The 26,866-nt window shown below is 42.2% G+C and overlaps 1 protein-coding gene across 1 annotated transcript in view; it reads left to right on the forward strand.

Moving 5' to 3' along the window:
* TENM3 (teneurin transmembrane protein 3) overlaps positions 1–26,866 on the forward strand; it is a 2,204,264-nt gene that overhangs the window by 582,310 nt on the left and 1,595,088 nt on the right. Inside the window, exon 4 of the mRNA XM_039540233.1 lies at positions 15,014–15,064. The gene's annotated coding sequence lies outside the window, so the exon portion shown is untranslated. The remainder of the gene's footprint in view (positions 1–15,013; positions 15,065–26,866) is intronic.

Raw genomic sequence — 26,866 nt, forward strand, 5'->3', positions numbered from 1 at the left:
ACTAAAATGCAACCATCTTGAATGTGTTTAACCTTCTGTAAATATGTATATATGAATCAATATAAAGACCAATAAAACCATTAAAACTGATGACACAAATTCTTGAATAAAAAGTGAAGTATTCACAACTTTGTTAAAATTTGTGATAGATATGTTTACTCTTCCTTAAAAGTATGAATAAATATTGTAGGTATGAAATTCTAGGCTAATATCTGTAATTAATTTCACAGCTTTAGTAGTTTGACATGCGATGATATTGACTACTTCAATTCAGTTTAAAGCTGATATTGATTTATAGGAACTCCTAATTCATAATTCTGTTTTTCATGTACTACCATGTCTTTTTCTGAATGCCCAGTAATCGCTTTTATCAGAGAAATAATGGAACGATTTTTTTGCCAGAAAATAGAAGGTGTAGTTTGAGAATGGCATGTACAATGCAGAGGTTTTAAGAGTGGCTTAATTTCAGGAATGAGGACGTTGTCTAGCGCTCCAAACTCTACATGGTTTTAAGTAGTCCTGAGTCAAACCATCCTATTCCAGACGTCCTAGTGAGTCTCAAAACATGAGTGGTCACTCTAGCCCTCTGTTCACGGTGCTGTGAAGGAACACTTAGCTGTCCTGTGGACAGCGAGTTGGCCTGTTGGATTGTGGGATACTTTTGGCGGACTTCTAGAGCACAAGTCTAGTGGGGCTGTATCTCCACTGCAGAGCAATAGAGCTTGAACCATGGGTCCCTGCTCAACTCAGGCTTGGATCATCCACCTGGGACAGCACCATTTGTGTATAGGGAGATAAGGTTTAACCTGAGTTAAAACCCTGGGCTTACACTGTAGTGTGGACATATCCTGAGTCACAGGCTTCCCTGAATTGGGAGTTTAATGTCCTTTTTCCTTTAAAAAAGTGGTGGTAGGGAAGGAACACAAAAGTGTTTATAGCTTTGTCCTTGCTCCCTTCACAGTATAAACTGATATAAACCAATCACTAAGGCTTAAAGTTGGTCACTGATGTTTCCTAAAGCTCAAAGATTATTCACTGCCTCTCAGAACAAGGCAGGACTTATTTTGAACTTGTGGAACTCATGAGCCCACAGCTTTGGGTCCTTTTGAGATTTCAGAGAACCCAGACTTATGTGAGTCTAGGGAAGAAGCATTAGGGCTACTGCAATATTTGCCTTCTAGCCAACAGCCAGCTTTTTAGCTATGCTGGCTCCTTTTCAGAGGGTATAGTGTATTTATATCTTACAAAATACATAAGAAAAGAGTCCATTCCAGGCTTTGAGTGCCTTGCCACTTTTTTTCTTAAATTACAGCACTTCGATAACTTAAACTCTGGTTGCAAAGAGTTGCACCTTCATTGTATGCAAAGAAGTATTGTTTAGTAACCTAAGTATGGGGCAAGTGGAAGGGCACCAGTTTATCCTGAATTAATCCTGGTTCTGCTTATGACTTTTGCATCCTTGGTCAGATCAGTTAACATTTTGTCATCATATTTGCAAAAAATGGATATTTCTTACTGGCAAGATGTAAGATGCCATAACACACACAGAACCTTGCAGGAGCTGGAAGTCTTGTGGTCCCAGATCCACGGTTACACTCAGCTTATTTGGAGAACTATCACTTCAAAAATATATTTTTGAACTATAGGCAAAAATGCATGATCCCCCCCCCCCGCCCCCGAACAAGGAGGGTTGCATAATGATGAACCAGGAGGATTGCTAAGATCTAAAGATTCCCCTTCCCCCAAATATTAAAATATTCTCCAAAAATATCATGTTGACCCTGTACCTAGTAATGTGATCATGACAGAAGGAAGTTAGTTACAGTCAGAGAGCAAGACAAACAATAGTGGTTGTAAACCATCAAATCTTTACTACTCTACTGTAAGCTTTTAATTCTAGGCATAGTTTCTTGACTATATTCTGTTTTGCACTTCACATTTTCCCTTTACCTAGAGTTGCTAATTATCTCTGCAGAGGTCTTGTAGTTCATTGGAGTGGAGTCATTACACTACAAAATACAATGACAACTGAAGTTAATCGAACTAGATGTGAAAAATAAAATGTGCAGTTATTGAAACTTACTATAACATATAAGACTTTCAAACTACTCCAATTCTGTACTATTCCATTATTTTTGTCTGTTTCTAGGTCAAATTATAATAGCTTATTTTCTCTGAATAAGCCATATATCTTTGTTCTGAAATGAAGAGGGGGGGGGGGGAAAGCTAGGTAAAATAAGCAAAAGTGATTTCCCCCATCAGATATTTACAAGTCAAGCAAATAAATGTGATAGGAGACAATTACAGCCATACAGACTCTGCTGTCATCAGAACTATAATTTGTGTGAATAAAGTAGTTAGCCATATATTCTTGATCTCAGTGAAAGACAGGCAAGCACTGAATTTGACTGGAGTGGGCACAGTATATACTAATGCTACATATTTAATCTGTCAGCCTGCAACCTTATATTTCATTACCTTGCGTGGGCACATCTAAGCTATTGATTTTCATAAGATGTAGCCTTAGTTTCTAACTGATCAGATCCATTAAGTTTCTCTAGCTGAGTAATATGTTTTACAGTTGCTAATTGCAATTGTAGGTATTTAATTTTCCTTCCCCTGACCCCCGCTTCACTACCACCACACAAAATATGGCAACCTACCAGCTTTCTTCAGGAGTACATTTTTTAAAAAAAAAAGTCCTGCGGCGTTGAAACAATGAGTAGTAAAATTGTATTTGCAATGACTCATTCGAGCCTTTTAAAAATAACTTCATTTTACATTTACTACTGCACATGAATTTAGCAATCTACAAACTTTAACTGACACAATCCTAATGAGATCCAATGTGAATGAGCTTTCCATAAAGCATTGTCAGATGAAGGATCTGGGTCAATTTTACTTAGTTGGAGGTTAGTCAAAATTAAGTTGTAGACCTGGGAGGCCAAAAATATGCTGGCTGATTATTTAGTTGAATGACATAAGTTGCTTAGGACTTTTATTGCTGCTTTTCCCATATATTCAATGCTCATACACACACAATTTTCATTTAAGTATTTTTCCTTATCTACTAGATCAGACGGGAAGAGAGGTGATAGAGGATGGCTTGCTTAAAAAGTCCCTCATACTCCCTTCCCAAATCCTTTCTCTTCTCTATACAGGTCCTGATCCTGGAAATCTTTACATATGTGAGTATTCAAGTGGAATTACATACGTATTTAAGTGATTACAGGACAATGACCTTAAAACCTGATACTACCAAATGCAGACAGATCTTTTCATGGAACCCTATGGATTTCAATGGGGTACCCCTGGGGTCCTCCCCTATGGAGCAATTTCTAGTACTGGGGCCTCAAGCTATAAGTCCTTTTAAGGCAGTGACAGGTGTTTATATGTTCTGATAGGCGGGAAGATTGCTTTTGGACACTAAATAATAAACCTATATTTTATATAATCAATCAGTATGTAACTGATCTGTTCTGCTGGCTTGTAAACATGTAGGCACATGTGGCCCTCCCTCGCTGTCAATGTCAGAGGGAGGCCATGCTTCTTGGCTGTCGTGCCCCTGGAATAACAGTCTTGGACAAGGGCGAAGTTCATAGAATCATAAAATCATAAATGATTAGGGTTGGAAGGGACCTCAGGAGGTCATCTAGTCCAACCACCTGCTCAAAGCAAGACCAACCCCAACTAAATCATCCCAGCCAGGCCTTCGTCAAGCCAGGCCTTAAAAACCTCTAAGGATGGAGATTCCACCACCTCCCTAGGTAACCTATTCTAGTGCTTCACCACCCTCCTAGTGAAATAGTGTTTCCTAATATCCAGCCTAGACCTCTCTCATTGCAACTTGAGACCATTCTCCTTGTTCTGTCATCTGCTACCACTGAGAACAGATGAACTCCATAGTCTTTGGAACCCCCCTTCAGGTAGTTGAAGCCTGCTATCAAATCCCCCCTCACTTTTTTTTTCCTTCTGCAGACTAAACAATCCCAGTTCCTTCAGCCTTTCCTTGTAAGTCATGTGCCCCAGCCCCTGATCATTTTCATTGCCCTCTGCTGGACTATCTCCAATTTGTCCACATCCTTTGTTTAGTGGGGAGGCTCAAAACGCGACACAGTACTCCAGGTGTGGCCTCACCAGCAAGGCCGGCTCCAGGCACCAGCGAAGGAAGCAGGTGCCTGGGGCGGACAATAGGAAGAGGTGACACTCCATCCATTGTTGGGGGTGGCACATCCGGGTCTTTGGCGGCAATTCGGGGGCGGGTCCTTCACTCCCTCTCTTCCTTTTCAACAGCATTTCAGCGGCAGCTCAATCTGGTGTGTAGGTGTTTTTGTTTTGTTTGTTTTGTTTCCTTCGCCGCTTAGGCAGCAAAAAAACTGGAGTTGGCACTGCTCACCAGTGCCAAATAGAGGGGAACACTCACTACCCTCAAACTGCTGGCAATATTCCTACTAATACAGCCCAATATGCTGTAAGCCTTCTTGGCCACAAAGGCACACTGCTGACTCTCATCCAGCTTCTCATCCACTGTAATCCCCAGGTCCTTTTCTGCAGAACTGCTGCTTAGCCAGTTGGTCCCCAGCCTGTAGCAGTGCTTGGGATTCTTCTGTCCTAAGTGCAGGACTCTGCACTTGTCCTTGCTGAACCTCATCAGATTTATTTTGGCCCAATCCTCCAATTTGTCTAGGTCACTCAGGACCCTATCACTACCCTCCAGTGTATCTACTCTTCCCCCCAGCTTAGTGTCATCTGCAAACTTGCTGAGGGTGCAATTCATCCCATCATCCAGATCATTAATGAAGATATTAAACAATACTGACCCCTGGGGTACTAAGAACATAAGAATGGCCGTACCGGGTCAGACCAAAGGTCCATCTAGCCCAGTATCTGTCTACCGACAGTGGCCAATGCCAGGTGACCCAGAGGGAGTGAACCTAACAGGCAATGATCAAGTGATCTCTCTCCTGCCATCCATCTCCATCCTCTGCCGAATAGAGGCTAGGGACACCATTCTTACCCATCCTAGCTAATAGCCATTTATGGACTTAGCCACCATGAATTTATCCAGTCCCCTTTTAAACATTGTTATATACTCCGCTTGATACAGTCTGCCAACTAGACATCAAGCAATTGATCACTACCCATTGAGCCCGACAGTCTAGCCAGCTTTCTGTCCACCTTGTAGTCCACTCATCCAATACATACTTTAACTTGCTGGCAAGAATACTGGGGGAGACCGTATCAAAAGCTTTGCTAAAGTCAAGATACATCACGTCCAGCACTTCCCCCTGCTGCTCACCTCCTTCCCATACTGTGTTGCCCAGGACAGCAGTGTGGGAGCTGACCTTGTCCGACCTTGTCTGTAACATTATCAGTATCAGGGCTCAATCCCTCCAATGGGGTTGAGCAGTGAGTGGTCAAGGGACCCAAGCCCTCAGCGCAGGGCACCAACCGTCTAGGGCTCCAGCCCTTCGGCAACGTGTGAGCACCCAACATGGTCTCGGGGGGGCTCAGGCAGATGATAGATTCCCACAGGCCTCCTGGCTGAAGGTGGGGTGGCTGCCACTCCACGGTTGCAGTAGTAGGGGAGCACAGGCCCACCCAGTTCCACCCAGCCCAAGGCCCTAACAGTGGCAGAGTGGTCCCTGGGCCAACCTGGCTGGATTGTAGTCTGCTGTCCCTGGGCCACTTCCTACCATTCCCTTGGGGTGTACCCAGTTCTCTGAGCTGTCCTCCATCTCCCCTGCAAGCAGTAATCCCAGCTGCTCCTTAGCATCAGGCATGTCTGGTAGCTCAAGTAGTTCAGATGAGTCCTCAGGGCAGGAGCAGTCAGTCAGGGCTGGATTAACCTTTTGTGGGCCCGGTGTCAAACATATTTTTGGACCCCCATGGGGGCAAAGGAGCATGGTGTGGGGAGGTCAGTCCCCAGAGCAAGGGGCCAGCCAGGGGCAATGGGGCATAATATGGTGGGGCCAGCCCCGCTCCACCCAGCCGAGTGCAAGGGCACTATATACAAACCAGCAGTTGCCAGACGCACACTGGCCTGCCCAGCCCTGTGCTGTCAGCGTGCCCCTTCCCCTCAGGGGTGGGCCCATGCCGTGCCATACAGCCCCACACTCCCTATGCCCATCGTCCCCTGGAACTGCTATGCCCAGCAGCCCCCCACACAGACCCTCCACCACAAATGCATAGCGGCCTTCACACCACCACCCCTGCCCAGCACCCCTCCACACAGCCGCATCACTACTGCCCAAACACTTCCCCACAGCCCACCACCACAACTACACAGAACCCCCCACTGCCCAGCATCCCAACACACAGATCTCCCACACTGGCCAGCAGCCCCCCTACACACCTCCAAAGTTCCCACCCTGCCCCATGGCCACACTCACCAGCCCTGCTGGAAGGTGACAGTTTCTGCCAGACTGAGCTGGCAGCACAGCCAGGGCTGGTCCAGTGCCAGGGCAGGAAATCCCTCCGGCCTCTCGGGAGTGGTGCGATTAGCCGGGCCAAGGTCTTCTCCCTGATCAGTTGGCAAGAGCAGATGAACAAATGCCCAGTTTACCAAAAAAGTCCAGTGTGCCCCCTAGCGGGGCACGGAGGAATGTGTGTGTGGTGTGGTGACATGAGGTGTCAGGCAGCAGGGCTTGTGGGGAGGGGGGGGGTCAGAATGGCACTTGGAAGGGTTAGGGGCTAGCCCCAGCTCCTGGCAGCGGTGTGGGGAGGGTGTCAGCCCCAGCTCTTGGCAGTGGTGCGGGGAGCCAGGGAGAGGGAGGAGTCAGACCCTGTCCTGGCAGCAGCATGCATAGCTCGGGGAGAGAAGGGGTCAGTCCCTGGCTGCAGTGTGGGGAGCTGTGGGGGAGGGATCAGCCCCAGTGTTGTCCTCTTCAGCATATGGAGGAAATTCAAAATAAATACATTCTGTGGCTTTATTGTGTGTTCCATTCTATGCATCCGAAGAAGTGAGCTGCAGCTCACGAAAGCTCATGCTAAAATAAATTTGTTAGTCTTTAAGGTGCCACAAGTACTCCTGTTCTTTTTACTGTATTAGTGTATATAGTATTTCTGCAAGCTATAATGTAAAAACCACAAATATAATTTATGAAAATACACAAATTGAAAGGTCAAACAAGAGCACCCTTTGTATTCTGCTTTCTTCTGTACAACTTATTCTACATAATTATATGTCTGAACAATGAAAGGGTGAAGATGTACTACAATACTTCTACTTATCTATAATGTTTCATGTAAAAATAGCATTTACTTGTATTTTTATTTGTCAAAAAATAAATATTACTAATCTGTTTCTTTGGAAACTTACTCCTTTAAAGGTTTCCAGACAAATGTTTTACACTGTTTATTTCTAAAGGAAGAAAAAAAGTATCCTCACCAACAAAACAACCCTTCATTAATTTATTTTGAAAACCACAAATCAGGAAGTTTTGGCTACTAGTGTAGCATCCCAGACTTAATCATTCTAAGAGCACTGAAGGAGAAAAGTTACAATTAGCTAAATAAGTGGTCAAAATCAATATGATTAAAATGTAAATACTGTTGAGGTTAAGCATGATTTTTAAACATATGCATATATATTTAATGTTCTCTAGTACTTATTGTCTGTTCCAGAACTTGCATAATTGTCCAGTGGCCTTATGGGTAGAGCTGGTTCATATAATTCACTGTATCTGTTGCATTGATTATATTTCATCTGCATTGGGAATACTTGTTGGAATTGTTGATATTTAATGTATGGGTGTGAGTCAAGTCAAGAAGTCAAGGACAATAGTAACTAAATAATAACTTTGGGATACAAGTTGTTGGAAACGAAAGCTTCTGTTGAATGGGATGTTATTCATAATGAGTAGTGGGGTGGTATTTATTCTTTGGGTGTGTGGTTTTATGTATTTCATACTGCTGGCTGCCCAAAGGTGTAGCTTGACGTTTTAGTTTAATTTTGCATAAGCTGTCTTGTAGTCAAGCAGTTTTTAATGCCCTTCCCCATCTTGGGGGAGGGAAGAGATGAAGATTAGTTCAACCAGCTGGGGCCAAGCTCCTCCTTGTGTTCCAAAGTAAGTGTGGGGGGTGTACCTCAGGAATGGGGAGGAGCTTCTCTGCCTCCCATTGGCCAGCCAGAAGGGGATTAAGGGATCTGATAGGCTGTCATGCTCCACCTCAGTTTACAGACTCCTCAAGCATTCCTAGGCCACCCTTCCTCCTTATACTTAAAGTATATTGAGCTATGTTTCCAGTATGTGGTGGGTCTGACCAATTGCCTATTTTGGGAATTAGGAAGAATTTTTTTCCAATGGGCCAAATTAGCAGGGTTCCAGGGAGTTTTTCAGCTTCTTTCCAGCATCATGAGGTTGAGGTTTAAAGAACTGAGAAATGTGATTTAATGCGGGGGAAGGATAGGAATGTTTGTCTCAACTTACAGCTAGCGTCCAGTGCAGATAAAGGCTTAAAGGGCCAGTTCCTACAGGTAAATGAGACCCAAGATATGGTTGGTGGATTTCTTGCTCTGAGGAGGAGGGGAGACCTGAAGCTCTCGCAGACTGAGGTATTTCTTAGTATTCACAAGAGAGGGAGACAGAATTCACAAGTGAGATGAGTCCTGGGGGTTGGCATAGACCCATTTCAGCCTTAATTATTGGTTATATGATGTGAGCCCTGTATCCCTGCTCTGTACCCAGTTAAATGCCTGGTATGTGAGAGAGGGTCGATGTTGAATTAATGAAGTGGCAGCTTAATTCCATCCCTTTTCCATCTTTCATTGACCTGTGTGTTCTAATGAATGAACTTTTTTGCCATTGCATATTTCTCACTACATACTTTATAGATGAATAGAAAACAAATGACACTTATAAAAAACTTAGACTTATTTTTACTAAGGTCACACATCACCAAATTGTTTTCAATGAGAAGGTGGTGAATATTTGAAAACTAAGGCCTGAACATGCTCACTAGAAAATATTGTTACATCAGTACCAGTTATAGATATATGTCTATTCTTGAAGGTAGATGCAAATGCCTTTCCTTTATAGGATTTGAAAAAATCAGCTGATGAAACAGAAGGATATGCTAAGTTCAAGAAGCTTAATGTAATCACAACAAGAAATGGTGGATTTTGTAAGAGCAACAAGCTACTTACCAATAGCTCTGGGCTAAGGAGATTAGCACAAATTTTTGCAGAATATGAATTCGCTGCAAGCCAAAAAAACCTCCTGATATAGCCTTAATTCCTTAAAAACCTGAAGGAAACAATCTGCAGAAGTGTTAATTTAATATTAACTTATGGTTGTGAGATCCAGAACTCAAATGACAGACCAACAAATTAAGATTTCTGTAACCTTTTCAAAGACCTTGTTAGAATTTTCTATTTACTTTGATGTAAACTTTCATACATTATTAATGTGACTAAATCAATATTGTTGGAAAAATCTTCACGATTGGAATTTCCTGACTTTAATATTGAGCCATCAAGCTTTCAAAGTTGCTAGTGTATGTGTGTTTTAATAGTTATCTAGGGCACATTAGGCTGTCTTCTGTTTTGAAGCATGCATATTATCATTAGAAATAAATGGCTTGAAATGACATGATCTTAGATTTTGCCACGACCTCCTTATTTTGAACTAAATGATAATGGCATAATTTTACCCATACAATTATACTTGAGAACTCTGATTACTTTGTGGCAAATTGCAGCGTTTGCTTTGTATTTCCAGACTGACATTTTTTTTATATTATTCTTCCCCTTCTGAATTTGTTTAGGGTGTGCAATCCACTTGAATTCTTCCTTTGATTTTCTTCCAACACTGGAAGATTCATAGCATGCTCAAGAGAAGAATACATCTACTAAAATTATATTTTATATTTTATAATTAAAATATCTATTTAAAAGGAGACTTTTAACATCTAAAATAAATAGTTCCTGGGTATCTTTAAATTATTCAGTGTAAAATTTCACTAGTTTTAATATAATCTTCCCCAGAAAGATAGGAAATAGTTTGTATACCTTTTTGGTAGGTAATGCATATGCATAGATTTGGCATATGTAAGGTTCTGTATACCTAACCATAATCAACATTGTGATGTAGAAGCTGAATGAACTCAACTTAGATTATCGACACACAACTCTAGGCATATAACATGGTTATTAACTTATTAGCAATGATACCTGGAGAATTCTGTTTTTGTCGCAAATGAGATGGGGGTGGGGAGGATAAAATTACATAGAAGTGAGGGCTGCTCGCTAAAGTTTCAAGTCTTCCACCAAAAGCTTTCCTCCTCAGTTAGGGCTCCACCCTGCAAAACAGTCCCATTGATGTTTCTGGGATACCTTGCAGATTAAGTAGTTAAGATATGGAAAGGTGGCAAAGTCAAGTACTATTTAGTGTGAATAAGGATAGCAGAATCAATTCAATTCACTAAGGTTTTATTGGCTTGACAATCTATATAATTTGTTGCTGAAGTGCAAGGAAACATGTCAGTGGCAGGAATGACCCACCCACGATATTGTTCCTTGCTGTGTTTGGGAATTTGATACCGAATGCCCATTTGTCGTTACTGTCATTTCTGATCCAATAGCCTGTTGCTGTATAGTGTGATACCATCATTATTCTCTCTCCTTTCTCCCAGGGGCAGGCACAATTTGAATGTTGATAGGCCCTAAATGTGACATTCCCTTGACAAAATAACCAGCTGCCTTCTTAAAAAGAAAGTGCATCTGTTCGATCATTCATTTCCCCTCCCTTCTTCCCAATCAGTCAACCCTCCACCCTAGTGATGGCTTCAGTCTCCTTGCCATTATCAGCTCTTCAAATTCAGAACTGGGAAGAGATCCAGGCTGAAGCTTCCCACAAGCCCCCTGCAGTTCATCAATTATTGCCCTGCAAACTAAATCTTTTCCAAGCATAGCTGCCAAGTTTTGTGCAGCTCCATGTCTGCCATTCCATGTAATCTACATAATTGCAAAAAAGTGCATATAACCATCAACTTCAACTTTATGATCATCATGCCCTGCCTTAAGCAGTGACAGTGAGACATTCAGCTGCACAAAATTTGCAGTTCTGGTGTGGTTGGCTGGCTGGCTGCTGGAAGGCATGTTGGTTGGCTAGAGAGGTGAGTACTAGAGCATGGTAGGGAGAATGGGATGGGTGGATGCTGGAGGGTGTTGGGTGGTGGGGGAACAGGGTGCTGGCATCTGTGGTAGATGCCTATCTGGTATATAGTGGGGTGGGTAGGGGTGTCTGAATGGGAAATGAGGGGTATCTAGATGAATAGTTGCTGGGGCACCTGAGGCATTAGGGTAGCTGGAGTTGTTTGCTGGTGTAGGTGGCATTCCTGGGCTAGCTGGGAGGCAGCCTTTTGGCTCTTTGCGGGGGCTGGATTGTATGAGTGTGGGTGAGTGCTATCACTGCTGAAGGGATGGAGTTACAGAGGTGTTGGGGTGGGTACAGAGGTGTATGGGGCCTGACCTTATGCTGCCAAAGTCCCGCCCCACACACCACCTTCGTGGATGAGATCCAGCGGCGGGAGCAGCAAGAGAGGAAATGCATGGCTGCCTGTTCAGCAGGCACTAGAATCACCCCAAATAGCCAAAAAGTGGAACTGCATACAAATGCCAGCTGCCTGCTGGATGGGTGAGAATCCTGCTGAGACCTGGAAATGTAGATCTGTTAAATTGATTACACTTGGCAGCCTTGCCTAAACCAAAAGTATTTAAATAGGAAGGCATTCCAGTTAGGTCAGCAACAGCTATGAATCTGACAGACTCTTCACAGGTGCATTGGAAGTTAAAATACCCTGTTTTCTGATTTCCCCCCGCCTCTTTATTCCTTATGCTAAACACTAAACTAAAATCAATGATCTTCAATGAAAGACCATGTAAAATGGGGAATAAATGAAGTGAAGCCTCGGGGAAAGATGCTTGAGCCAACAAAACTTAAAATATGCTACCAGCTAACTTGCCTGGCTTTGCACTTTATCCTATGACATCTCTTATGCATATCAGGATCTGTTATTGGGTGTTTTTTTTTTATCTGTAAAGCCATTAAATTTTCTTCCTTCAAATCCCTCTTTAAAAATCACTTCTGCTGTCATTCCTACAATGGCAATGTGCAATGTGTCCTGCAACTGTTGCTAATAGTACTAACTATTGTTACCCTGACACTACTGCCTCCTGCACTTCCTTGTTTGTTCTCTTCATGTTTTGTATTTGATCATATTGGCTCTTTGGGGTATAGTCTGTCTTTTGCTACATGTGTGTACAGTGCATAGCACAATTGGGCCTTTTTCTTTGATTAATAGGGCTTATTTGTATTGCAGAAGCACCAAGAATTAAGTTCTAATGACTACTGAATACTCAACCAAACGTTCAACTGTAATCCCAAATTATGATGTTGATTGTAACAGGGTAGCTGGCCCACTAAATGGAACTGGAGAGCTGAACCCAGTTCAGTTCAGGTGCTCACAGTTTGGCCAGTTGAGAGGGCAGGGTAGAACCTGGAGGCTATAAACAGTCAATCAGGAGTCTCACAGGAGGAGGGTAGTAGATGAGAGCTGAGACAGAAGGTGAAGGCAGGAGAACAGCAAGAGGGGTTTGGTGGCTGGCATCGCCAAGCCCAGGGCCAGAGGGCAGGAGGAGCAGCAGCAGAGGGAGATGAATGCTGACTCTGAGCCACAGCCAAGGGCCAGAGAGGGCTGAAGGAAGGGGAAATAGTGGGGGGCTTACCCCCGATGTCTCCTTGCTGGAGCATTGGACACCAAGGAACACTGAGAGGGCTGGAGCTGTGAGAAACTGCAAGAGGGAAGTTCCCCACTGGGATGAGCAGGTTGCAGTCTAGCTGGAAGGACTGGGGTGGTTGCCCTGGCAAAAGGATGGAGTGTGATAGAAGATGCTGGGGTCTGGTGAGAACAAAGCTGGGTTTTAAGGACTATATATCATCCCGGGTGCATAGACCTATGTTTTGGGGTTTTTTTTATGAATCATTTAAACTGTTTTGTTAATAAACCATGTTGATGGACTAGAGGATAAGCTTGCGTGATGTTACTGGGGAATCAAAAAGGAAACTGAGGTATGGAACAACTTGCATGGCTGCCGAGAGGGGGTGCCAGGGAGGAGGCCATGTGTTTACACTAATAATGAGCCAAATAATTCTTGGTTGTACCAGTGCAACACTAGTGCCGTTTCCTGCAATGGGAGCCCCTTGTGAGGATTGTTTTGCTCATTCAGCATCCCATTGAGGTCAGTTGGATTGCACAGGTGTAGCTAAGGTACTTATTCTTCCAAGATTTATGCATGTACTTAACTTTATAGGTTTGAGTAGTCCCAGTGAAGTTGTTGGGACTGCATGTGCATAAAATTAAGCACATGTCTGTCTTTGCAGCATCAGGGACAAATGAATAGAATTTGTCCTAATTTCTTATGGATCTTTAGTTATTAGATGCTGTTAAGATGAAATATCAATGCTATAGAAACGCATTCTAACACAAGATAGAATTAAAATCAGTGTTACTGTTTGTAGTTGTAGTTTCAAAAAGCAATAGTATATAATTCTAATTATCTTTGAAACCTTTTTAGAGGTTAAAAAACTTGCTTGTTACCAAAACCCCTTTATTATTAACTCCTATGATTTTGTTCTAAACATGAACCTTTGTGGTGTATGAAGCATGGAATATTGGCAAGAATTGGTGTTCACAATTAAGTGGCATTAAAAGGATACTAGAAACTTCTATATGAAGTAGGGTGATCAGATAGCAAGTCTGAAAAATCGGGGCGGGTGTGGGGGGTAATAGGAGCCCATATAAAAAAGCCCCAAATATCGGGACTGTCCCTATAAAATTGGCACATCTAGTCACCCTAATATGAAGAGACCTAGAACAGTAATTTAAATGGAAAAGTGTCAAAGGTCTGAACAGGTAATATAAATACATATTTACAAATTAAAGATTATTTTAGCCCACTAAAACAATTTACTTTTGAATAACTTTTTTTTTAAATTTTGATTAAACCCCTAATCCATCAAAGCACTCAGTCCTGGATTTAGCGTGCTACTTCACAAACCTAACTTTAAGCATGAGAGAGGTCCCATTGTCTTCAGCAGGGCTCATGTTCTTGAAATTAACCATGTGCTTAACTGCTTTGTGGAACTGGGGCCTAATGGCCTGATTTTGAAAATATCTAATAATAGAAGTATTTCTCACTACTGTTTAACCTAGTCAGTGAAGAACTTGGTAGAAGGGTGTGTAATCTGGGGGCTAAGAATAAATGGAAAAACCCTCCCCGTTCCCAACATAAAGTCTTGTGCATTTTTTTAAAGAATATAAATAAATAAAATATTTTATTAAGCTATGAAATATTTATTTTTCTTTCACACTCAAGCCCTTTTATGCCAAAAATGGACAGCTGAAGTAATAAGAGAAAATCTGTTTTCATGTTTACTTGCCAGTCTTGGAAATGTGAACATTAAAATATGTGCTTTCACAAAATCTCTGCCCCGTTTTTGTGGATTAAAGAGATGAGTAGCTCCTCAGCAGTTTGTATCAATAAATCAGTGGCCCTGCACCTATTTATATCAGCTGAGGCTTTGGCCCTAGACTGAGGTGTGTGTGTTTGTGTGTGTGTTTTGTTGTCCCCCGACCTCCCCCCCAATACTGTGGATAAGAAGATGTTTGTCAACACTGTTAGAGGCAGTGTTTTCTATCTAATGCTGCTTGAAAGGGTTAAGGTTTTGTTTTTCATTTTATTTGGTTTTTATTTGGACAGTAACTGATTTTTTTCCCATGATCCCTAAGTGGCACATTTTAGCTCTTTCTAAGGCAATGTCTGTATTAAAACATAATTTTCATTTGCCATGCACTTGTGGTTCTTGATTCATGGAAAGAAAGTAAAATGGGGACATTATGGTGTTATATTTCTTATTTATGGGTATGAGAAGATTCTTATTAGCTGTTGCAATTCAACCTTTATTGTATTTTAAATTAACATATTTGTGTTTTTGTGACTTTTTAACAGGCAGTAACTTGAAGCTATCATGAATATAGTATCTGCTGCAAGGAAATAACAGTAAGTGTTTATTTTATAACTTTAAAAAAAAAAGATGTGATTTCACTGGTTGAGATTCCATTATTCTATAAATGTGGTGTTTATTGAACTTAATGATTATAGCTTGCCGAATAACAGGCTTAAGTGGAATTATCTAATCAAAGGTGATCACTCTGAGATTAGTACAGCAATATACAGAATATAAAAAGTATGACCACCTTTTGTGTAAGGTGAACAGCTGGCCTGTCTGTCTCTCCTCTATAGCTGTTGGGATGTCAGCAGTTTGCACTCTCTGACCTAACTTTCAAGCCCTCCTGTCTTTTAAAGGGTGTGAGACAAAGACAACATCTGCCATAACAGGTATCCCTTATCAAACATTGTTTTGTTTATAACATGCTTCTGTAGAAACTTTTAGTACTTTGATGGGATCTTTTCCTTGGATACCTGGAGTCCCACAGACATGGATATGCTGAGTACAGGTCACTTGGAGGTTAAGAATCAACGCTCTGGTCCTTAGAATTCTAACACATTTATGGCTAATATCCTCATAAGGATTCTGTAGGAATATTTAATATGTAAATTAATTTAATTTTCCACAAAAAGTTATAAAGAGTTAATATTTACTAAAAAGTGCATTCTAAAAGACTATCTTGCTATGGCCAATCTTGTAACTCTGCAGAAAGAGGTTTTTTTTTTTTTTTTTATTGTCTTTGGAATTGTAGTGGGTCAACTGAAGGTCACTTAGTGATTAGGATCAAATAAATCCAAAATTAAGACTGTAATTTCTATTCACTGTTTTGATTTAAAATGCATTGAGCAAATGTCATCCCTGAACTGGTTTTGAACAGTACAGAGCAATTTTGCGGCCAGTCACTTCAAATGGGGTTTCTCTAATGACCTGTGATGTAGATGCAGTCAACTTCAGACTATGGGTATGGCTACACTTACGGTTTGCAGCGCTGGTAGTTTGCAGCGCTGGTCATCCAGCTGTGCAGGGCCAGCGCTGGTGTGTGGCTACACTCACAGCTACCAGCGCTGGTGTGTGGCCACATTTGCAGCGCTGTTGGGAGTGATGCATTATGGGCAGCTATCCCAGCGTTCAAGTGGCCGCAACATGCTTTTCAAAAGAGGCGGGTGGAGTGGGGTCTAGTGTGACAGGGAGCGGGGGGAGAGAGAGAGGGGATTTTTGGAGCCAACACTGTGTGTTTAGCTTCCTGCCTTGAAAAATCAGAACATGTTTCCGACCCCTTAGTCTTAACTCTTAATTGCAAACAGCCTGCAGCCAACACGACTCCCCGCTGTTTCATTCACTCCCTGCCTGCCTCTCATTTGATTGTTTACAGCCAGGTACAGATGATCACAGCAAACAGGAGCTCTGTTTGTTTTTTAGATAAGCAGCAGTGGCAACGGAGCTCCGCGCGGAGCTCATTCATAACAAAACAAAGAGAGGCTGCATAACAAAACAAAGAGAATAATTTATAAAAGCATTCTGGGATACATCCTTATACCCTGGAGGCCAATCACAGCGCTGGTGTGTGGCCACACTTGATGACCAGCTCTGCAGCACCAGCGCTGGAATCCTTATTCCCCATGCTGAGTGAGGTGTACGGCCAGCGCTGCAGCCAGGGAGTTGCAGCGCTGGAAGTGCCCTGCAGGTGTGGCCACTTACTAATTGCAGCGCTGGTGGAGGCTTTCCAGCGCTGCAACTCGCCAGTGTAGCCATACCCTATGTTGCATATCCTTGAAAAGTGCCCACTGACTGACTTTGACAGTGGGCTACCAGCTCTTCACCTGGCTGACGATCATGCTATCAAATGGCTGGGAATAATGCACATACACTGAAAGAGGTAGTGTACGGGATTGAGAAGTTTTTATTGGCTTCTCCACTGACTTGCTGCATGGTGATTTTTTTTTTTTTTGGTGGGGGAGGACAGGGTATTTGGTAACCTTTGTTTCCTCATCTGTAAACTGGGAAAAATATCTGTCACAGATATGGATGTAATTCCTTCGTGTTTTTAATGTCTTTGAGATCTGTAGATTAAAGGTGAATAACTAGAAAGGAATTAGTGTTTCTATAGATCTAGACATTAATGTGATCATGCTTCCTCATGGTTGGCTCTGTGCTGGATATCTGTATAATTTGTGGGCTTCTGTAGCAGGTGCTTTTTCCTACATCAGGGCTTAATCTTCCACAGAACTAGGATCTACTGTTGATGATGTTTTTTCTAGGTCTAAAACCTAAGAAGCCAGAGTATTAATGAGAAGAATAAACGTAAAACTGTGGTAACCTACAATAAAACTAGTAACTATCAGCTCTCATTTGCTATCTCAGCATTCAGCTCTGACTAGCCCAAGATGCCAACCTCCAATACTCACTTGTTACATTTTTGAACAAGCACCTTTCTACCATTCTGCCCTATGCACTTGAAAGTTGCTTCCCACAAAGGTCTGCAAAGCAACCTCATTATGCACTTTTAAAACTCTCCTTTGCCAACAGAAAACTTGACAATGGGCAAGACTGCTGGTGAGTGAGACCACTGCCCATTATGCTGATTAATAGTGCTTCTGTTTTTTACTTGCACTTCCCCATCTGTCTTTCATCTCTTGTCTAGACTGTAAGCTCTTTGGGGTGGAAACCGTCATTTTGTTCTGTTTATACTGTGCTTAGTGTAATGGGGTCCTGGTCCAGGCCTACCATTCCTCAGTGCTAAGAATTCAAATAATAATAATTAATAAATGTATATAGTCTCATTCACATAGATAAGAGAAATGTATGTGCAGTAGTAAATGAAATAAAGACCATTTGTATCCTAGGAATCGACCAAGTGAGTACAAAAACTTGTCTAAGCTGTGTAATAATTGATTCATTTCTTTGCTAAAAAGCATCATTGTTAACACGGACTAAAAGTGGTTATAATGGTCTGGGATCCATAATTTCAAGGGTAACTTGTACAAATGAGGGTCATAACTTAAATCTCTCCAGCTACCAGAGTACCCATTAAACTGCAAGAACAGCCAAAAAGCCTTTGGGGGCAGATAAAGTAGGAAATGGAAGTAGGAAAGAATACTCTTAAAGTATCACTTTTCATAAATATCTGAATTTTAGTAATGTCTTATTTTTTGTATCATTACCTTGATTATTGTAACCAGTGGTGTCTATTTCCTCTAAGAGGTTGCTGGCTTGATATTTTTGGTATCTAATGGGATACAATGCTTGTGCTTTACCCCCCACCCCCCGGAAAGATAAAATCTGTTCACTGTTTCCACAATAAAATGTATGTTCAGCTTAGGTAGCTTAACTGAAGTTCAGGTTCTAATAGGGCTAAAATTCTTGGCTAGTTCTCCTGGCTTGTTCAATCCAAATATCTGGCTTAGATGCTGTAAGCCCAACAGCAGGGACTGTATTGAGTCACTCATGGAATGACTTTGGAATATGATAGCTCCAGAAATAACTTCCTGGGAGGAAAAAAATCTGCATTTTTCCAAACACCGATATTCTGATAAACTACTATCCCTGAGGTGATATTCAAGCTAATGTGAGAGATAGGAAGGGAAGTGGTTTGCAATCACCTGTAGACAATCAAATCTCCTTCTAATTATCAGAAGTATGAGTCCAACAGTGGCAAGATAGACTAAATATAGAAATAATGGGAAGTAGTGATCATGTGGCACTGTTTCTGGATCTGATGAAGAAATATGGAATTGAACTTAATTCCCCTTCATTATCCAGGTGTTTTGGTCCTGGTCAGTTACTACAACTTTAGTGGGATGTTGCAGAAGAGAAAATAGCTATCTCCTTTGAACTGGGTATGTAGATAAATAGTAGATTTAAGTTTCGAATTTTGCCATTCCCTAACTTATGTTAAACATGTTTCTTAAGTATAAATGAACACATTATGATACAACACAAAGCACTGACTGAGCAGCAGTCTTTTACTTATGTTGAATCATTGCTATGTCGCGTGCACATCAAACTCTTTGTATTTTCTATGAAATTAACATTCATTTCACATATCTTCCTTCCTCATGCTGGTTGGCTCAAATTAAACTTTACACTAATAAGCCTGAGGTGAAGAATGTCACCGCAGAACAGAAATGCAGGATTTTCTGATGTAAATACGTTTGTTCTCATTACTCCCCTCCTGGAAGATTGCCATTATAAAGTATCAGGTATGGGAATGATGCTACAGCATCAGAAATGGTCACTAGCAGATGCTGTAGCATCAGTCTCAGATTTGTCTCCTTTATGTCCCAATATTGGGCTATATTGTGAGTTCACAATCTGTCCCAAGTATTGGCCAGTGCTGCTTCTGGAGCAGCCTCAGAGGAAGACCGACTCTCCAAATCAGTTTCTCATCAGTTTCCATGCTGCTCCAGGAAGGGAATACACTGTGAGATAGGTCTATATCTGATGCAACATACATTCCACCATCTGCTACACAGCTACACTACTGGCCATGTGGAAGAAAATTGGCTCTACCCATTCCTCTTCCCACCTTCCCTTCCTACCCCTTATCATGAGGAGCAGATATGGAAGCTCTGCAGAGCCTGCTTCACCTGCTACTACCAGTGCTGTGGTAGCTGGTGCAGGGGCATAAGGGAGCACCACTGTGCTAAATTTGATCCATTTTTATTGTTTAAGTAGCAACAACCTGCTCAGTTCCATACACTACACACAAATCAAGACCGTCTCTGCCCTTTAATATCTTATCTGTTCAGTAAAGTTGCTGGAAATGTCAGACCACAGTGTTGGGATCATCTTGAACCCATAAAATGGGATAGCTGGCAGCACAGTACAGATTTCCCAGGACAGCTACCTCAAAAAAGGTACACTCTCGGGGGTGGAAACTGGAGAGGTGGAAACCCTAGTAAGATGTTACATATGTTGTGACTGGGGTCCCAGTGGGGGCCAGCTGAGTTCACTCAAATAGGGTGAACTGCAAAGAATGGGGCAGATAATCCCCAAAGATGGCAGATAGTTTCAATACTTAGATTTACCAAGCCAGCATAAAACAGCTTATTTATTACCTCACTGGTTGCCCAGAAACGAACAACACAGTTCCCTTGAAGTAACCTCAGGCCTCCATCCTCGTACCCAAGTCAAATATGAAGATTTCTGAAAATCTTATTTTATCATATAAAAGAAAAGGTTCTAATCCCAAAGAATGAAACACATTACCTCCCAGGTTATTGAATATTCCAGATCTTTCCCAAATACACTTATAGCTAGTTTTAATTAACTAAACTAACATGTATTAAAGAGAGAGAGTATGGTTAAAAGATCAGTATACATACAGACATCAGTTCAGTTTTTGAGGTTCAGATTCATAGCAGAGATGGTGAGCTTTGTTGTTGCAAAGAGTTCTTTCAGAAATATTCCATAGGTTATAGTCCAATATTTATATATCAGGGCGGTTCAGTCAGAACACAGATCTCAGTCCTTGTGGCTTAGGCTTCGCCTGCATGAAACCTGAAGCAGATCTGAGCTTAAAAAGGATCAGGACCCAAGGATCTCTTATACAATTTCAGGTCCTCTTTGACAAGTTGGAATCCCTTGGGCAACAATAGGTAATCAGGGCATCTTTGAAGTGGGTCTGTCATCAGTGCTTAGCTATACAAATTTACATAAGACAATCTCTTGTTCTTCCACCATTCACTGATGAGTTGCTATACATGTCAAAGAGAGGAATACAGAGATAGCCCTTGTTTACAATTAATTTAAATGTGAGGATGTTCTTTTGATCTCTGAATTAATAGTTATAGTGACAGCCAGGAATTCTCCGTTTAAATGACTAGCATCAAGGATTGCCTCTAACTTCTAACAACATAGGTTCACATTTCAAAATTCTAGCTTATTTACCATGAATGACACTAATTACCATTCTCATACCTTTCTAACATGACTTTAAAGGTGGGCTGGGTGATTCAGCCTGCAAACTGCTTAACCCTTTCTGGACATGAGTTATATTTTGTATAAGATTTGCTGCAATTATATGGCAGTGGTAGCAGCAATGGTTTGCATAATTATATTTTAATCAGACACCATCTCATGTGTAGCTAAGAATAGTTACTTTGACCATGGTTCAGCAGAATGCTTCTAGCGTTGATCTTTATGGCTGTACTGAGACCCACTAACTTAAATGGCACTGCATGAAGGCACAGAGGTCCAGGATAAGTGAGTCTCAGAAATAAATTGGGTTTAAGTTGAAGGAAAGTAAATCCAACCACAACAACAAATAACCATAAGCCTTCTGTAGTGTTCTTACATAGGCAACAATGTAAAATGCTGCTTCTTGGGCAGCATTCAAATATGTGAAATCACCTTGTGCAGAGTAGATAACAAAACTTTAAACACAGCCTCAACAGTTATCCCACGTACAGTGCTTGCAATACCAGTATTGTAGATAGCATATTTCAAAATAAATCAATATAGTGCTACATCAGCATATCTAAGAGCCTTTATGATTACTAGGGCACTGACTGGGAGAGGAAAAAGTAGGGAAGGTAATTAGAATGACCTTACACTATTGAGCTGCTGAATGGTGCTGGATCATTGTCCAGCACTGACAGTTGTTCTACAGGACAGTGCATATTAGCACAGTATTAATACTGGTAGCAACAAAAGTTAATGTGAACACCAGCTGCAAGAATCTAAACAGCACCAGTCCTGCCCTTTGAGTGCAGTGTTTGACTCTGAGAGTCCTAGGAGAAATTAATATGATAGGAGTTGAACACAAAGCAGCATATCTTCCTTGCTGTTTTTCTTTGCTATTACTATTTTTAAAGCTGTTAATTTGTATTTCAAGCATGGTAGCCCATCAATCTATTGATATTGTCTTATTTAGGATAGGTTTGCTGTCTACCCTAACATTTTGTGTCTAGATTGTTTGTTTGTATCTCTCGTGGTTTTACAAGTAACATTTGTATCTCAATTTAATTTTAAAATATTTTCATGGTTGATCTTTTCTCAAGACTGTAGATTTTTATTATTGTACCTGAGAGAAGAATTCACAGGTGTAGCACAAGCTGCTTAATCACATTTAAAAAAAACCCCAAACATTCATTAACCTGCACATATTTTAAATGTGTGCTCTTTGCTCCAATGAGAATGAATGTTGTAAAAATACTTCTCAAAGTTAGGGGGTTAATTAAGTAAAATGACACCTCTCGTCTGTATGAAATGGAAATAAGTACAGTACTGAACCCTGGAACCCCTCTAGGACTGAGAGTTGTGTTCTATTTCTAGTTCTGCCACTGACTTACTATGCTACCTTGGGTGAGTCTCAAAGGCTCAATTTTCAAAGGTTTTGGATACCTCAGGTTTTGGATGGACAACTTGGAGGCACTTAAGTCTTTCAAAGTTGGGTACTGAAATTGTAGCAGTAAAATTTTGTGGATTCTTCTGAACACTTTTTCCTTAACTTCTGAGAACCTCAGATAGTAATCAGGGTGATATTTTCTTTATTCTTAGGGGTTTTGTGGTTTAATTCTTCTGTGCTTATAAAGTGCTTTTGAGACTCTTGGGTTGCAGGTGCTATCTGTTTGCCATTACTGTTCTATCATTTTGAAAACAAGAAACCTGCATGCTAGAGTTTCAATTTGATGCATTGGTAGGTGTGCAACTAAGCCTCAGTGGAGAGCAATGAAATATTAGTCAGCTGCAACCATGTCAAGTTTCCAGTTCTGAGTGGTTTCTTAAGCTGGATACCTGTTGTTGCTGTCTGGAGGAGAGTGCTAAATGTGCAGCAGCCTTATTTTACATTTGCTTTAATTGAATTGAAGCATTTACAAATGTATTTTTAGAGTGTACAATCAGATGTAACATGTTATATGTCAAGGTAGTTATTAAATAGTCAAACTTTAATAATGACAAAATTACTCCCATACTAGTGCTCACCCAAATGAAAATTAAGCTCACATGAAAATTAATGGTGCTACCATTCTATTTTCCCCTATTGAATACCACAGTTCTTACCATATGTGCTAACATTTTTGTTGTCACTTGTATGTTAAATATGTTCAGGTCATTTTAGTGAATCAGAAATATAAACTGAATTAGAATTGTTTGTTACCAGTTAAATTGATATTGTGACATTGTACATTTGTAAATGTTTAGCTTCATTAAAAGCTTGCTAGTAGTAGCTATTTAATATTGCCACACAATAGAGGAAAATAGAACTTAAGCAATTCATATAAAAGTGAAAAAAAACAACAATTACAAAAAGACTTTGGTTCAATAATGCTGTTCCTATTGATAACAAAGTTCAATATGTAGAAAAAAAAGATTAATAAGGTTCTAGAAAACATGGATATTTTAGTTCTCCTTCATATACGAAGAAGAGAGCTACAGTCGTTAAATCTTTGTACGGAGTATGGGATGTTAAAGATAAAAGTATTGGGGCAAAATTCAGACTTGGTGAAACTATATGTGCCACTTGGTTTGCATTTGTGTGATGTATCACATCTTTAATGTACTTAAGCCTGGTCTACACTAAGCGTTTAAATCGGTTTTAGGAGCGTAAAACCGATTTAACGCCACAACCGTCCACACTAGGAGGCACCTTATATCGATTTTAATGGCTCTTTAAATCGGTTTCTGTACTCCTGCCCGACGAGAGGAGTAGCGCTAATATCGGTATTAACATATCGGAATAGGGTTAGTGTGGCCGCAATCGACGGTATTGGCCTCCGGGCGGTATCCCACAGTGCACCACTGACCGCTCTGGACAGCATTCTCAACTCGGATGCACTGGCCAGGTAGACAGGAAAAGCCCCGCGAACTTTTGAAATTCATTTCCTGCTTCCCCAGCGTGGAGAGCTCATCATCACAGGTGACCACGCACAGCTCATCAGCACAGTTAACAATGCAGTCTCCTGAGAATCGAAAAAGAGCCCCAGCATGGACCGCTCGGGAGGTAATGGATCTGATCGCTATATGGGGAGAGGATTCAGTGCAAACAGAACTGCGTTCCAAAAGACGAAATGAAAAAGTATTTGAAAGAATTTCTAAGGCTATGACGGATAAAGGCCACAGCAGGGACTCCGTGCAGTGCAGAGTGAAAGTTAAGGAGCTCAGACAAGCCTACCAGAAAACCAAAGAAGCAAACGGAAGGTCCGGGGCAGGTCGAAAAACATGCCGCTTCTATGCTGAGCTGCATGCAATTTTAGGGGGCTGTGCCACAAGTACCCCACCCCTGACCATGGATTCCGAGGTGGGGGTTGTAATCTCTGCCATGTCTGAGGATTATGCAGATGGGGAAGATGAAGAGGAAGAAGAAGAGGAAGACCTAGCAGAGAGCACACAGCACTCCGTGACCCCCAGCAGCCAGGAGCTTTTTATCACCCTGACGGAATTACCCTGCTCCCAGCCCTCACAAGCAACTATTCCAGAGAATGACGCCATGGAAGGGAGCTCTGGTGAGTGTACCTTTGCAAATAGCAAACAGTGTTTTTTAAGCAAGCCTTTTTTAATGATTGATTTGCCCTGAGGACTTGGGATGCATTCGCAGACAGTATAGTTACTTAGAAAAGTTTGTTAACATGTCCGGGGATTGAGAGGAAATCCTCCAGGGACATCTCGATGAAGCGCTCCTGTAGGTACTCCAGAAGCCTTTGCAGAAGGTTTCTGGGCAAGGCATCCTTGTTCCGCCCACCATGGTAGGACACTTTACCATGCCATGCATGTAGCAAGTAATCAGGGATCATTGCGTGGCAAAGCATAGCAGCGTATGGTCCCGGTGACTGCTGGCATTCAAGAAGCATCCGCTCTTTATCTTGTTCTGTTATCCTCAGCAAAGTGATATCGTTCAGGATAACCTGGTTAAAAATCAGGAATTTAAGTAAGGGGGGTGGCCATTTTTCTACTGGGTTCGTGGAATGCAGCAGCTTAAAAAAAACACTTTCCTGCACGTAGCGACGCGGGGGGAGGGGAGGAGTGAAATGCCGATGATCTTTTCTGTTTGGTCACCGGCGAGGCGATCTTCCGTAAGCTACCGGACAAGCAGTGGGTGGGGGGGAGGGGGAAGGTTGTTGATTAGCAGGGAGCTAGTGTGGTATTAGCCATGCGTTGGGGGGGAGGGGGAAATCACTGAGACAGTGGCTTACCATGGCCGCATGCAAGCTGAATTCTGATGCCTGGACCTGATGTGTCTGTGAGATCTGTAACCCCAGAGCTGCAAGCAGTCACTATTAAGATGAAAAATGCGACCTTGTAGGGAAATCACATGTGCTAGGTGAATAGTGATGTTCACTGTGAAACAGTATAACCATTGTTCTGTAAAATGTATCTTTCTAAATATTTATCTCCCTCATGCAGCTGCAAATTTTTCAACCATCCCTCCTCCATCCCAAAGGCTAGCACAGATAAGGCGGAGGAAAAAGAAGACGCAAGATGAGATGTTCTCGGATATTATGGAAGTTACACGCAATGAAAGAGCTCATCTGAATGAGTGGAAGGACGTGGTTTCAAATTACAGGAAAGAGGCCAGTGAACGTGAGGACAGGAGGGACAACCGAGATGAGAGGTGGCGGCAGGAAGACCGGCAGGAAAATCAGCGGTTGCGGCAGGAAGATCAGCGGTGGCGGGATGCAACTCTGGGGCTGCTGCGTGATCAAACTGACATGCTCCGGCGTCTTGTGGAGCTTCAGGAATGGCAGCAGGATCACAGAGTGCCGCTGCAGCCCCTGTATAACCACCCTCCCCCCTCACCATGTTCCTTAGCCTCCTCACCCAGACGTGTAAGAACGCGTGGGGGGAGGCTCCGTGCACCCGCCCACTCCACCCCCGTGGACAGCCCAACCAGAAGGATGTCGTTACTCTGAATTTTTTTTTAATGGCCTTCTCCATCCCTCCTTTCCTCCTCCCAAAGCACACCCTTACTTCTCTCCCTCTTTTTATAATGAATCAATAAAGAATTCATGCTTTTTAAATGAGAGTGACTTTATTTGCATAAGTAAGCTGTACTCGAAGGGGGAGTTGCTTACAGGGACTGAGTCAATCAAGGGGTTGGGTGTTCATCAACAAACACAGCAGTCACACTGTACCCTGGCCATTGATGAAGCTCGTTTTCAAAGCTTCTCTGATGCGCACCGCTTCCTGGTGTGCTCTTCTAATCTCCCTGGTGTCTGGCTGCGCGTAATCAGCGGCCAGGTGATTTGCCTCAGCCTCCCACCCCGCCGTAAAGGTCTCCCCTTACTCTCACAGAGATTGTGGAGAATACAGCAAGCAGCAATAACATAGGGGACATTGGTTTGGCTGAGGTCTGAGCGAGTCAGTAATGTGCGCCAGCGCGCTTTAAACGGCCAAATGCACATTCCACCACCATTCTGCACTTGCTCAGCCTGTAATTGACCAGATCCTGACCACTGTCCAGGCTGCCTGTGTATGGCTTCATGAGCCATGGCATCAAGGGGTAGGCTGGGTCCCCAGGATAACGACAGGCATTTCAACATCCCCAACTGTTATTTTCTGGTCTGGGAAGTAATTCCTTGCTGCAGCTGTTTAAACAGAGTAGTGCTTCTGAATACGCGGCGCCATGAACCTCCCTGGCCATCCCACGTGGATGTTTGTGAAACGTCCCTTGTGATCCACCAGTGCTTGCAGCACCATTGAAAAGTACCCCTTCCGGTTTACGTACTGGGTGCCCTGGTGCTGCGGTGCCAAGATAGGGATATGGGTTCCATCTATCGCCCCCCCACAGTTAGGGAATCCCATTGCAGCAAAGCCATCCACTATGGCCTGCACGTTTCCCAGAGTCACAACCTTTCGTAGCAGCAGCTTAGTGATTGCTTTGGCTACTTGCATCACAGCAGCCCCCACAGTAG

The sequence above is a fragment of the Mauremys reevesii genome, linkage group 5, assembly GCF_016161935.1.
Source record: "Mauremys reevesii isolate NIE-2019 linkage group 5, ASM1616193v1, whole genome shotgun sequence".
Classification (NCBI taxonomy): Eukaryota; Metazoa; Chordata; order Testudines; family Geoemydidae; genus Mauremys; species Mauremys reevesii.